Here is a 14,003-nt window from a genome sequence, read left to right as displayed (position 1 = left end):
CCAAAGGGCTCTGGCTGACTAAGTTTACAGATAGAAGAAATGACCTGACAAGACAAACCAACTCAGCAACACAAAAGTGCCATCCTACAAGCAAAAACTAATCACCTGATGGCAAAGTGGACAAGCACTCCAAAACTTGGTGGACCAGATCATAAGATCATTACAGGTGAAGCATTCAAGGTGTTCTAGTCAATGAAACACAGCGTCTTTTACAATACTTTGGATTGTGTACTCTAGTGGAAAAAACAAAGGCTAAAACCATGGTTGAAATGGTTTGTGTCAGACAGGATGCAAGAAATCAGGATAAGTGAAACCACCTCCACTAAGAAACTAGTCACCAGTGGAGTACCCCAGGGCCCACTCCTGTTTGGCATCTACTTCTCAGAAGTCAAGGCTAATGTTCAAGGCCTCTGGCTCACCAGGTTCACAGATGACTGTAAACTGGGAGTTGTTATAGATTATTCCCAAGACACCAACATCTTGCAAGAGGGTTTAACACAGACAAATGACTGGTGCCAAAGCCATGGCATAAAACTCAGTATCACAAAATACATTATAATGCTCCTTAGGAAAACTGTCAACCCAAGTTAATTACTCCATTGATAAAATGCCCCTAAGAGTCGACCCAGTAGTAAGGGATCTGAAAACATGTGTAGAGAGCAATCTGGCCTCTGACTAACGTAGCTAAGATAATAAGAAAATCATTCTATGTCGGCCAACTTATAGGTTAAGAAAATGGTATCCAGCTCCAAGTAAGTTATAGTACTACTCTACTCAGCCATTATAGTACCGCTCTACTCAGCCATTATAGTTCTGCTCTACTCAGCCATTATCAGACATATCATTGAATACAATGCACCCTTTGGCATGTGTCCAACCAGACACTTCCAACAACTGCAATGCCTGCAAAGGTTTCTCACCAGGAGAATTCAGGGTATGAATACCCTGTCCTACACTGATCGCCCAGAAGACTCTGTCTCTGTATTCAGTCTCCTACAGGCTGCTGACATGGGATCTTTGCCTAGCTTACTGGGCTTCCGCAGACCCAGCCTTAATGGATCTGTTGCACATGAGCAAAACAAACAGCAACAGAAACACCAGCTCGAAGGATCTGAACTTCACTTATGACATAAACAGAATGTGCTGGAGAGAGATATCTGTCTCAAATGATTCATGCAGTATGGAATAGGCTCCCCTTCCATGTAAAGCAGAGTTCATCCTTGACCCTATTCAAATATAACTTTGACAACTGGATGACAAATCACAAATTTACCCCAGTCTAGCCCTCATGTCCCTTATGGACAGTGGCTGTTAATAAGAAAAGTAGTACCCCCGACTAACCCCTTTACAAATCATTAGTTACCTCCCCACTAACATGCTCCTCAATATAGATGTCCATGATACTTGGGACCCAAATGGTTTGGGGTGATGGCTAGGCTTGTAAGGAACCTAGTGGTCATTAGCCTAGTAACAACCTATGAACCTATGAAATTTTTGGGACTAGTCAATCAGCCCCAAACTGTAAGTTATAAAAGGAAAAACACTTTGATTTACATCACATTTACAAATTGGACTTTATATGTAGACATCAAGGCAGTTTTTAATATTAGTTTATGTCATCTGAAGTATTCCTTACTGAGTTTTATTCTCATTTGTTTATGTTTTATTGACAATCCTTCACCTCTTCCAAATATTTATACACCCCCCCGCTTAAATTCCTTTATATTGCATCCCGGTCCCAGGTTGATATTTTCTTGTGTTGCAGTTTCCTATTTTAAATGTTATTTTGTACATTTATCAACACCAAATGTCATTTTTATATCTTCTGAGAAAATGTTAGCCAGTTTTAGGTGTGCTTTCAACTCCTCTTCTGATGAACAATGCAGTGTGAAGTCATCCACAAAAAGAGATGAGAAGTCTTTAAACTAGGTTGGTTTCTGCGAGCTAAACTGTAACCATAGCCTAATCTCCTAAGTGAATAGTTTAATAAGGTTAAGTGCAAGACAAAACTGCAACAGTGACAAAGAATCACCCTGGAATATTCCCTGTGAATTTTTATCCCTGGCAAAATTAATTTGCTCTTTGTCGTGGCTCATCTGCAAAGTAGTTTGCCATTGTTTCGTGGTCAGTGTAGTATAACTGATCAGTGTAGGATGTATCTTATACATCTGTAAGCACTCCTTTATCCATGAATGTGGGATGCTGCCAAATGCTTTTTTGCAATCTATCCATGCCATACTTAAATTCTTCCCCTTTTTTGTAATTCTGTATCGTGGCTTTATTTAGCAACAAGCGATCCTTTGTTCCATATGACTTTCTTTTATTACTAATTTGTTCTATTCCCATTTTTGACTTTTGTCTAAATTACTATAAACTCTGTCTTCATCAGTTCCATTATATATTTTGTATATTGTCTGAGGGCAATTATTGGTCTATAGTTTTTATGATAGCTTTTAGTTTCACCCTTAAGGAGGACTATTATTTTTCCTTGCTGTTAACCAGGTTGGTGTCTGTTTGGCATGCAAATATAAGTAATTCTTTCTCAGGGTTAAATCTTTGTGTAAAGATTTTAATACCTTAAGCCAAAAGTTAGAAAATGTGCTTGGGGGTTTCCACTTAAGAGTTTTTCTTAATTTTTTCTCAGTTTCTCTGGCCATTAGAACTCCTTACTGTTTCTTTTAATTCTTCTGTCCATTCAACATCTTTATGTTTAACAGGGCCTTCATAAATATTTCTCCAGTGTGTGTCTATTTCTTCTTTTTTGTTGGCTTTTATTCATTTTGCTTTGTTTCCCAATTCTCTGCAAAGCCTTTTTGAGTTATCAATGAATTGCTTACTTTGTATTTTTCCTTTATATTTATCTGCATATCTTCTATGGTTTCTGTTTGTGCTGATATTTTTAGTTTGTTACTGGCAGTAGTGTATGATAAATCTTGTTCTGTTACTTTTCATTGCTTTTACTGCAACTATATTTATAAGTATTTTTAAAGGTTCATTGATAAGTATTAGGCTAGCTGCCCTTGTGGGCTATTATAAACCTAGCCAGTTTATCTTCCAAAGGTGAGAATCAAACCTTGTGCTTTGTGTCTATGAGGTAAACACATTAACCATTATACCAACACCCAAACCCATGATGACCCTGTTCCCTTTTCTATATTCTTCTAACAGTGACACACAGTGATACATCTTTTCTTAATTGTTTTATAGTTTTCTCTATTTGATGCTTTCATGGTGGCCTCTTACTTGTTCCTTTCTTTTTATTTATTACGCTGTGTTTTTGTTATCCATTATTAGTTTAGCTGCACAATGTTGTTGTTGTTGTGTGTTTTGGCTTTTCCCGGTTAGGGGTCGCCACAGCGGAACTCCAGTCCGCTAATGATTGGTAGTTGATTTTTAAGTGCTGAGTTACCAGCCCTGACGCACAACCTTCAATGAAGGTACGCCCATTCACGCATGTCTCCACGCACAATAATTTATCCTATTTATTTATGTTATATCATATGAAGTTCCCTTAACAGTCCTGATTACTGTTCATCTGTTTTATAAATCTTCTAACATTTTGGGTCTTATTTACCTTATGTAATCTATTTCTTTCATCCATCTTAATGTGTTTATTCATATATATTATATCAGGCAAGCCTTGCCTTAGGTCATTTTCTTCTAGAATGACAGCATCTTTTTTGCTCTGTTTTTGTTGTAAGTATTCTATGGAAAGTTTTAGAACATCTTCCTGTGACATACCTTCTTCAGATGCACCCTGGTTAATTTTCTGCTCTTTCATATGAGAACCTATTGTCAATCACTCTGCAACATTCCCTGTGCCAGAGTTGTCATTGCTTCTTCCTCCTTCTGTTATTGTGCAGCTTCAACAGGATATTCTTACTGGCCTCCTATACAAGTCTTCAGAGCATCACCATGCTTGCTCCTTACCTTGCTGGACAACTTCAGCTGGCCATTGTATCAGTCTCCTACAGAACGCATAACAGCATTGCCATGTGACAACTCTTCTACCTCTGGAAGACAATGGACATAAGTGGTGAGGATCTTTCTGAATCCTAGAAGTCTCCACAATGGCTTTTAACTTAGTCTCTTCATGATGTAAGCCATTTACTACTTGGCATAAGTAATTTGCTTCCTATATAAAACATGTATTTGTTTCTTTTACGATTACACATGCATCCTGGTCCATGCAGTGTTGGTATTTTTGTGCAACTTGTAATAAATCTTTTATTAGTTTCTAAAATACAGCAGGAGTAGATGATGTAGGGCTCTCAAGAAATAACAAGCATTCTGATGCAAATGCAAAAAACTGTGGTCACACAAGGGACAGAATAGCATTTTATGTACCTCATGCTAATCAGTGCAAAATGAGATGGAAATGAGGAATCCCCTACAAATGAGACACATACACTGGTTATGCAGATGACAACACCCAAAATGGCAGACCAATTCAGAAGTATAAGTTCATAGGTTCATAGGTTGGTACTAGGCTACCGGCCCTAGGGCCTATACAAGCCTAGCCATAACAATTCCCTGTCTATTTCTTTACACACTATTTACTTCCCTGGACCCCCTGTCTAGCATGGCAACTGACGTGATCCCTGGGGTGAATTTCCTATCTCCCATCCAATCATCAAGGTTCCTTTTGAAGACGGCCAAAAAGGCACTCTGCTTGACACGTATGGGCAGTCCATTCCAGGGTCTGGGGAGTCTCTGGGTCAGGAACCTATCCCTCCAGCATGTTTTGTTCATTGTGATGACAAGGTTTAGATCCCCGGAGTGTGTGGCTCTGAGGGATTGGGATTTCTTTAAGTGTAGCATGTCCAACAGCTCTGGATTTGACATGGCATTGTATGTCAAGAAGAGATCACCTCTGAGTAGAAGATATGCGACAGAGTATAACTGGAGTATTTTTAGATGGTCAGTGTAGGGCATCTGCTTTAGGCCTGTGATTCTTTTAGTGAGGTATTTCTGCAGCCTTTCCAGTTGTTGCAGATGTCTTGAGAGGTACATACCAAATGGGGCATTGTATTCTATTATGGGTCTAATGAGGGATGAGTACAATGGGACAATGACCTCCTTTTTTCTGGATGGAAATCCCTTAGCGATGAGGTGTGCCACATAGAAGGATTTCTTGACTGTTGTGGCAATGTGATTATCAAAGGTGAGACCACTGTCCACCTGTATCCCTAAGTCTGTTATCACACTTTTGGTGATTAGTGTACTGTCACCTATGTGGTAATTCACAGGTACATGTTTTTTTCCCAAAGGGGATAACTATACATTTCTTGGGATTGAGCTTGAGCCCATGGCTCTGGCACTAAGCATCTGTTTCTGTAAGGCCCTTTTGTACAATATCCACATCATTTGGAGATTCAGTAATGGCTTCCAGTTTGCAGTCATTGGTGAACTTTGTTAGCTAGAGTCCCTTAGTATTGGCCTGTACTTCAGAGAAGTAGATGTCAAACAAGAGCGGTCCCAGGACTGAACCCTGAGGTACTCCACTTGTCACTTGTCTGGAGCTGGATTTGGAGTCGGCTACTTTTACAGTGTGGGTTCTGTCTGTAAGCCAGTTGGCAACCCATCAAGTGACGTAGGGATTAATGCCCAGTTTAGTAAGTTTATCTATGATTCCAGAGTGGGGGATGGTGTTGAAGGCCTTGGCAAGGTCCAGATAGGCTGTGTGGACCGCCTTACCCTCATCCACAGCTCTGGAGACTAATTCAAAGAAGTCAGTCAGGTTCAGGAGACAAGATCGGCCCTTCACGAACCCAAGGTGGGTGGTGTCCAGTGTTTGAAGGTTGACAATGTCTTTGTTTATAAGTTCCATGATAATACGTTCCATGGCCTTGCTGATCAGGCTTGTCGATGGGGCAGTAGTTCTCAGGATCCAAGGTGGATCCCCCCTTGTGGAATGGGATAACTGTAGCTGTGCGCCACTCAGTGGGCACAAAGCCAGAGGTGAGGCTATGATTAAACATGACAGGTGAGGTGCCAGTTCATTTTGTAGTTCATGCAGTACACAGCCTGGGATGTCATCTGGTCTCATGGATGCTGTATTCTTAGCTTTGGAGAGTGCAGTTTTTACCTGTGTGGCCATTATTACTGGAATTTCGCAATCTTTAGATATTGAGATGGGCCCTTTAGGAGGTGAGGGGGGGGGGTGAAGTTGGCACTGAATCGATCTGCCAGGATATTGGCAATATCCTTGGGATCAGTATATTTAATGCCATTCTGTTGTAGCTCAGAGCAGATCTGAGCATTGCCATTTAGATTCTTGACATAGCAAAATAATGCCTTGTGGTTGTCTTTGGAATGTTTGGCAATTTTATTTTCATAACTAGCTTTGGAGGATTTTATGAGGGATCTCAGCTTCTTACTGAAGCTGGTAAGGGAGTTTTTGCATCCTGGGATTTTCCTCTTTTCTGCAACAGTTTCTTCCTTTTGTTGTAAAGTTTGTTTATGGTAGGGGACCACCAGACTGGCTTCCTTTTTTTGGAGGAGAGCATCTTGGTTCTATTTGGATGACACGATTCATGCATGAGTGGATGTGCTCATACAGTGCCTTAGTGTCAGATTCAGCTTTCAAACTTTCAGTTCCTGTCTGCATGAGTGTCATGAAGTTTGTCACTTCTGACTTGAGCAGCATGAAGTTGGCTTTGGAGTATATATAATCTATGCTGTGCCATTGTGTCTACCTATTTTGAACACCAAGATTCATGGTGTACATAACAGAGTGATATTAGGATAAGCTGCAGCAGTAGCTCAGCAGCACATTAGCTGGTGCCTTAAGTGTTGTGAGTTGCAACAATTCTCCCCAGTGGAGGAGGTGCAGCCAGTGCCTGACATACCAACATCTCTCAGAACAGCAGATTGCGGACCATTTCCGTATGGATAGGGAGACTGTAAGGGACCATGATAAATTGTGTTGCTCAAAATCTGAATCATGGGGGATGCATGGTATGTCCATTTCTGTGGATATTAAGGTATGTATACCCTTAACCATCTTAGCTACAGGGATGTTTAAGTTACCTTCTGGGGGCAAACTAGGGATATTGCAGGTGCCAGCATCACAAAACCAGTTTCTCAACCATTATGCTACAACATATGGAAGTGTATATCTGGATCCCCAAGACTGCAGAGAAGAGAAGCCACACCATTTTTGTATTTTATTACATGACATATTTCCCTGAGGTCCTGGAAGCCATAGATTAGACACATGTTGCCATCAAGGCAATACTTGGTCCAGAGGGCAAGAAAGAGCTTCCACTCTTTGAACTGCCAGATGGACTGTAATGCCCAGAGAATAATTTATAAGTTGTCTATGCACCACCCAAAGCATTTCTCGCAATTCACACATTTTGCACATATCTGATCTATACCACAGGTTCCTGAGAAGGTACTTCCATCAGGGTCATCTGATTGGTCGGTGCACACACATGCTAGATAATCCATACATACAAACTCCATGCAATCAGGAAGCACACCACACAAAATATGTTGTTTCTTGTGTGTTCCAGGTGATGCCAGATATGCCTTCGAGCCCTGGTTGATGACTCCCAAATGCATCTCCCAGACCATGCAGACAATGGCCTATAATGAATAAAATGTAGAAGGACAAAACATAGCGGCGTATGTTTTTGGCCTACTGATAGGATGCTCCAATTGTCCTGACACATTAGGAGGAGCACTGCAATACAGCCCACTAGTCCAGACATCTACAGGAAGATTTTTTTTGTGTGTGTGCCATGCTGTACAACATGACAGTGTGGAAACAGGTGGAGCACTAAGTGGATTTCATTGCAAGACATTCCATTACAGTTGTACCAGCAGCAGAATGGCAGGGTGGAGCATCAGAGGAGAAACATGCAGCAGTAGTACCACAACTGAGGCAGAAGTGTACACAGCTCATTCTAGCAGTAGCAAGTTGAGGTGGTGTTTGGTCCACAAAACTATGGGTTATGATGCAGACAACACAGAATAAAATAATGCATGCACTACCATACTTAGACTATGCAGGGACAGTGCATGGACTGACTACACTGTGCATCAGACATCACTATACCCAGACAGGTTAGGAAGTGGGCATGGCACAGTTGTTATCACTTGCATGGGTGGTGGAGAATACAGTGACAGGTGAATTCAACACTATAAGGTGGGGTATGGCCATGGAAGGTAAACACATTAGCCATGTACTATAGGTGATGTAGGTGATGTGGTGAATCAAAGACTTGTAGGGTGACATGATGTGACAATTGGCAAGCCACCTTTTGTGGTCTGAAATGTTGGGGCAGTATGCAGTTTGTGGCACAGAATGTGCCAGTAGGGGAATCACCAGGTTAGCAATCTCCAATACAGTGCATTACAGTAGAGTATAGCACTCTCCACTGCATGATTGAAGAGAAGGATTGGCCAAAGCCTACCTACATAGCTGTGCTTACGGGCATCTCTGCTGTATTTTAATGTATAATAATAGCAGTATTACTAGTAGTAGCAGTAGTAGAAGTAATAGTTGTAGTAGCAGTAGTACTGTCAACTGGATGCCTGCCCTGGCTATGCTGATCCATTTCAAGCATGACTGTGGAGTTGCACTGACTGATAGGCCCCACATGCTAGGTCACTAGGGGAATACCTGGCCCCAAACATTAGCCACCTATGTGAGTGATACCTGATTATGTTAACATCTGGGCAAGCCTGGCATCCAGCCATGCCAAGACTTTACCCTAGTCCCATCCTTGTAGTTTTCCACCTATATGTATCATTCACCATTTGTTGTTGTTATTCAACCCTCCTCATCACTCCGTGCCCATTACTGTATGTTTGTGTTCATTCCTCCCCAGATTTGATGTAGGTGTACCGCCTTTGCTTGTCTGTGTTCTTTGTCTGTCTGTCTACCTCTGCAACTTATCTTTCTCCCTCTATCCAATCCTCAGCTATTTCTCACTACCTCCCCTTTTTTCTTTTATAAATCTCAGAAAAGGCTCTTTCCTTGAAAGAAAACATATTCTTCCTTCCACCCACCATCCACTTTTTATATCTTAGTTACCCTTGTGTGTTTCCCCTCTGTTTGTTGTTTTCATCTTTCCTACATTTCTGTCTACCCCAGTCTGATTTATATGATATACATTTTTATTAGTGAGAATAGCGGTTAACATTGTCGCCTCACAGCAAGAGGCTCTTTGGTTCGATTCTCGGCTGGAGTTCCTTCTGTGTGGAGTTTGCATGAACTCCCTGCGGCTGTGTGAACTTTAAAAGACATGCAGGCAGGTGTGTGTGCATGTGGGTGTGCCTTCCATGAAGATTGGGCTTCAGGATGGCAACTCGGCACCATAAAACCACTGCCAATCAATCTGCAAACTTGTGATCCGCTGTGGTGACCCCTAACCGGGAAAAGCAGAAAGACATTGCTATTGTTTGTCATCTTTTTTAATGGTTGAGTGGGTCCTGCTTAATGAAAGTCATTCTAAAAAGATTTAATATACTGCATAATAGATAGATTAGATAGACTAGACAGACAGCTAGATAGATAGGCAGATAAACAGACTTGGTCAGTCCACATTTCCTCAAAGTGCATGCTCACTTCATTCCATTGAATGCACTTACATCAATGGACAAAGTTAATCAGTGATGTACAGATTATGTCTGTTAAGCAGTGTAAGTGAATGAGTACATTCAATTTATTTACACATTTAAGGGACTGCAAACAATTGGGATTTTGGTAAGATCAAGACAAAGCAGCTGAAGGGAATTTGCCCTTTCATCAGTGTTATGTGATGTTGGAGACAGAATATTTAAGTTAGTGGGGGTGTGAGGGGCAACTTCTCATATGTGGAAGTACAGGAGGGTTTGCCCCCTGCAAAAACACTGCTATACACATATTGTTGTGTTTGATGGGTTCAATGCATCTGTGTTCTTGAGATATTTTGAGCTTTGATGTACTGAGTTATCAAATGAATGCAAAGCAGATATTGAATTATCAATCTAATGCTGATCAATAATATATATATATATATATATATATATATATATACACATATATAAATGCAGATGCACACACACACACACACACACACACACACACACACACACACACACACACACACACACACACACACACACACACACACACGAGCTTGTGTATGTGCATGGCTGAATGGCTGAGACTGAAATTGGTCTATTTAAAGTAAAATAAAAAGTAAAATAAAAAAGATAAAATAAATTTCATTCTGTATTACACAGAATTAATTTTATACACCAATGGTTGTATTCTTTTAATGTTTTGTAACAGTTGGACCAAGTTCATACTCCAGTTTGTGCAGTGTAATAGGCTATTGCCATTTATGAAATGTGCAAAGCACTTGGCTTCACAGTATGACTAATACTACATGGAAGTGGTTGCTCTGTGTTGCAACATGCACTGCTGTGTATTACATTATACAATTGCTATGCAGATCTAAAATATCTGATTGGTTACTTAGCCAAACAAACAGTGATGATATGTGTCCACATTAAGCCATAGACAAAATTGTGTATTATAACCATTATTTCTATTATTACTGCTATCAGGGATGGCCTTGTAAGTGTATGAAACACATGCACTATTACTGTGGGCTATGACCATACTTATCACTCTCAGATTGGCTTCACACTGCATGGCTGGAGAACAGAGGTGTGACCACTAGCTTTTTGGGATTCTTCCCTCTTCTTTTAGCTGAGTGCCTTGCAGTGTTATCTTACCAGCAAAGGCTCTATCTTGGCTTACACTACTTCACATTCACACATGCATAATGATTTATAGCATAGGCTAATAATACCCTCTTAATTCCAACACCCCTTTCTACTTCAGTGGTATTACAATGACACTACACTGACCAATCTAGCTTTCCAGGATCCCAATGACTGAACATTTAAAATTATAGAGTTACCATCTGTCCCTTTTTGCGAGGGACAGTCCTTTGGGCTGTTGTGTCCTGTGAAAAAATCTAAAAAAATGACAAATGTCCTGAGATTTTAGAACAAATAATATTTCATACATTTTGTCTAATAGTTGCATAAAATAGTTATTTTGCACTTGAAACACCTAAATGTTATATGAAACAGCATAAGCAACCCAAATGCTAAAAGAATAAGCTTTTATTTTTGCAAAAATGTGAAACTCTTGTCCTTTGCACTGGTCATGGGTATGTTTTGTCCTGCAAAATCTCATGTTTCTACAAAAAATGTCCTACTTTGAACATTTGAAAAGGCATTAATCCTATTTAAAGTAAGCCAATCACTTCATATTAACTTAATAATAGCTGTAGCTAAAAGATATCACTCTTCAAAGAACACATGCCAAGTTACATTTCACCAGTTATGTGCAAATGCCTGTATATATTTCAGTAATAACCCAGCAGCAATCTTTTAAAGTTGCTTTATAAAATGCATTACTTATAATGGTACAGTTGCCACATGTCCTATCAGCGGGACACTCACAGGTTGAGCTACCTCATCCCATTGCCTGCTCTGTAAAGCAGTGGGACTTCAAAAGTCAATCGTGCTGAATCACCTTTGGAAAAACTGCAAATGTTTCCAGTTTTTCCCACGGCAGTCCGGTTACACCCCCAACCTGGACTTGCAGGCAGAACTATTCCCTGTTAGGTCCGGATGTTGTAAATTGTGCAGAAATTGGCGGCAACTCAAGAAGGGAGTGGGGATTGAGGCAAGAAGAGCCCTACAAAGGTCACGGCTGTAGAGACATTTTTTATTAGCGCTTCTATAGCAACTAATAGTACAGGACTGGGATTTGTCTTTTTTTTTTTTTTTTACAGCCAGAGTCAGCCAGCCAGCAAGCAAGCCACTCCAGCAGCCACAGCCAGGAAGCCAGCAAGCCACTCTAGCAGCCAGAACCAGCCAGCTGGCTAGCCACTCCAGCAGCCACAGCCAGGAAGCCAGCAAGCCACTCTAGCAGCCAGAACCAGCCAGCTGGCTAGTCACTCCAGCAGCCGTAGCCAGCTAGCCACTCTAGCAGGCAGGAAGCCAGCCAGCCAGCTAGCCACTCCAGTAAGCAGGAAGCCAACCAGCTAGCCACTCCAGCAGGGTCAGAGAAGCCAGCCAGCAACTCCAGCAGGGAACCCAGCTTTCCCAGCAAAGACTATGATTGTAGTGATAAATAAGTACAAATAGTATTTTATGGCTGCAGCTTTTTAAAATGGGAATATCGTGCTTTATTTCAATGTAATTTTTTAATGTTTAGAGGTAATTGGGGTGCACTGTACAGTATTTAAATCTGTGTAGTAGTTATTTTGAGATTTGCAAGTAGTAGTTGTTAAAGGTATAAAAAGTGTGTGTGTGTGTGTGTGTGTGTGTGTGTGTGTGTGTGTGTGTGTGTGTGTGTGTGTGTGTGTGTGTGTGTGTGTGTGTCTATTTATGTGTGTGTAATTTAATCTATAATTGTGGTTGTTTTGGATGATTTGGAAGCATTATTTTTTAAAGGCTAAAATATGTGTATAGAATTTGTTTTATTTCTGGTTGGGGCAATCTTCGTGGATAAATGCAGTGTGATTGACATATTTCTATTGTTATTGTGGCTATTTCAGGGTACTTTGCATTTACAGTTGGAAATGTTTTGGGACAATTTGCACTTTTTGTGTGCAAATGTGTGCAATTAAGTTTTTTAATGCTGTCTTCAAGAAGTTAATATGTACTGCTTTGGTTATTTTTTATAGTGGTTATTTAGTGATTTGCAAGAACTACTAAAGTGAAAGTGTGTATGTGTGTATAACTTTTTATTTTTTGAGGATACATGTTCATAGGTAAACATAGTGCATTTGGTGTTATACTAGGTACATGTTGTTGTGGGCTGTTTCAAGATAGTTTGCTTTTACAAACAAAAATGTGTGTATTTTATTTTTAATGCTGTCTTCAATAAGTTTAAAATGTACTGCTATGATTATAATGTGAATATGGCCGTGCTGCTGTTACTTGGGCCTGTTCTTTATTGCATCATTGTTCTGGGTAAATTACTGTTGTAGGTTTATTTTTCTTATTAATTGCTGTGTTTGGAGGTAAACAGGGTCCATGGGGTCTGCTGTGCATTGTAATTTATTTTAGACTAGCTAGCAAATGATGTCTTGCAAGAAGTACTTTTAAAAGGGAAAATGCTTAACTTTATTTTTTTTTTGGGGGGCATGTTCAGAAGTTAACACAGTTCATTTGGAATTATGCTAGAACATGTTATTGTTTCAGGATAATTTGCTTTTATAAGTGGAAATGTGTGTATTTTGATTTTAATGCTGTCTTCAATAAGTTTAAAATGAACTTCTTTGATTATAATGCAAATATGGCTGTGCTGCTGTTGGGCCTGTTCTTTATTGCATCGTTGTGCTGGGTAAATTAGTGCTATAGGTTTATTATTTCTTTTTTTTTCTTAATTGCTGTAATCAGAGGTAAATGGGGTCTATGGGGTCAGCTGTGCATTCTAATTCATTTTAGAGTGGCATTTTAGTGATGATTTGTAAGAAGTACTTTAAATTGAAAATATGTGTATAACTTTATTTTTTGGAGGGGTGGGCGGCATGTTCAGTGGTAAACATAATGCAGTTGGCGTTCTACCAGCAGTGTTAATGTCAAGTTTTCAATGAACAAAATATCCACCCCATTATGATATTTACTATTCTACCTTCTTAAATGGTTTGTAATGTTAATTCCTTTCTGTTCCATTCCTCAGGACTTCAGTGAATCTATATCAAAGAACTAGTTGACAAACTGCTTCATGTTTCAGATGACAATGTTTTTCAAAACAGTTCTTTCAAATGCCAGTGTTTCTAGACAGTTCTTTTGTGTGCCATTATATTACTTTATCCTACTAACACAGTTTTGCTAAATATGTTGCATATCAGGAAGTACAGATTCAAGAATGAAGAGAGCAGCAGCTTCATTACAGCCAATCAGCAACAAGAGAATGTGCATGTGGCAGGGTGTTTGGAAAATGAAATCTGACTGGATAAAGAGGTGCAGTGATG

General features: G+C 40.0%; 1 long non-coding RNA gene across 1 annotated transcript in view; it reads left to right on the top strand.

Annotated features, from left to right (window-relative positions):
• The window catches only part of LOC122799304, a 133,974-nt gene that overhangs the window by 77,096 nt on the left and 42,875 nt on the right, over window positions 1-14,003 (top strand). The window lies entirely within an intron of this gene.

The sequence above is a fragment of the Protopterus annectens genome, chromosome 4.part0, assembly GCF_019279795.1.
Source record: "Protopterus annectens isolate FY-2018-M chromosome 4.part0, PAN1.0, whole genome shotgun sequence".
In the NCBI taxonomy this organism is placed as follows: domain Eukaryota; kingdom Metazoa; phylum Chordata; order Ceratodontiformes; family Protopteridae; genus Protopterus; species Protopterus annectens.
This window is presented reverse-complemented; position numbering and strand designations above follow the sequence as displayed.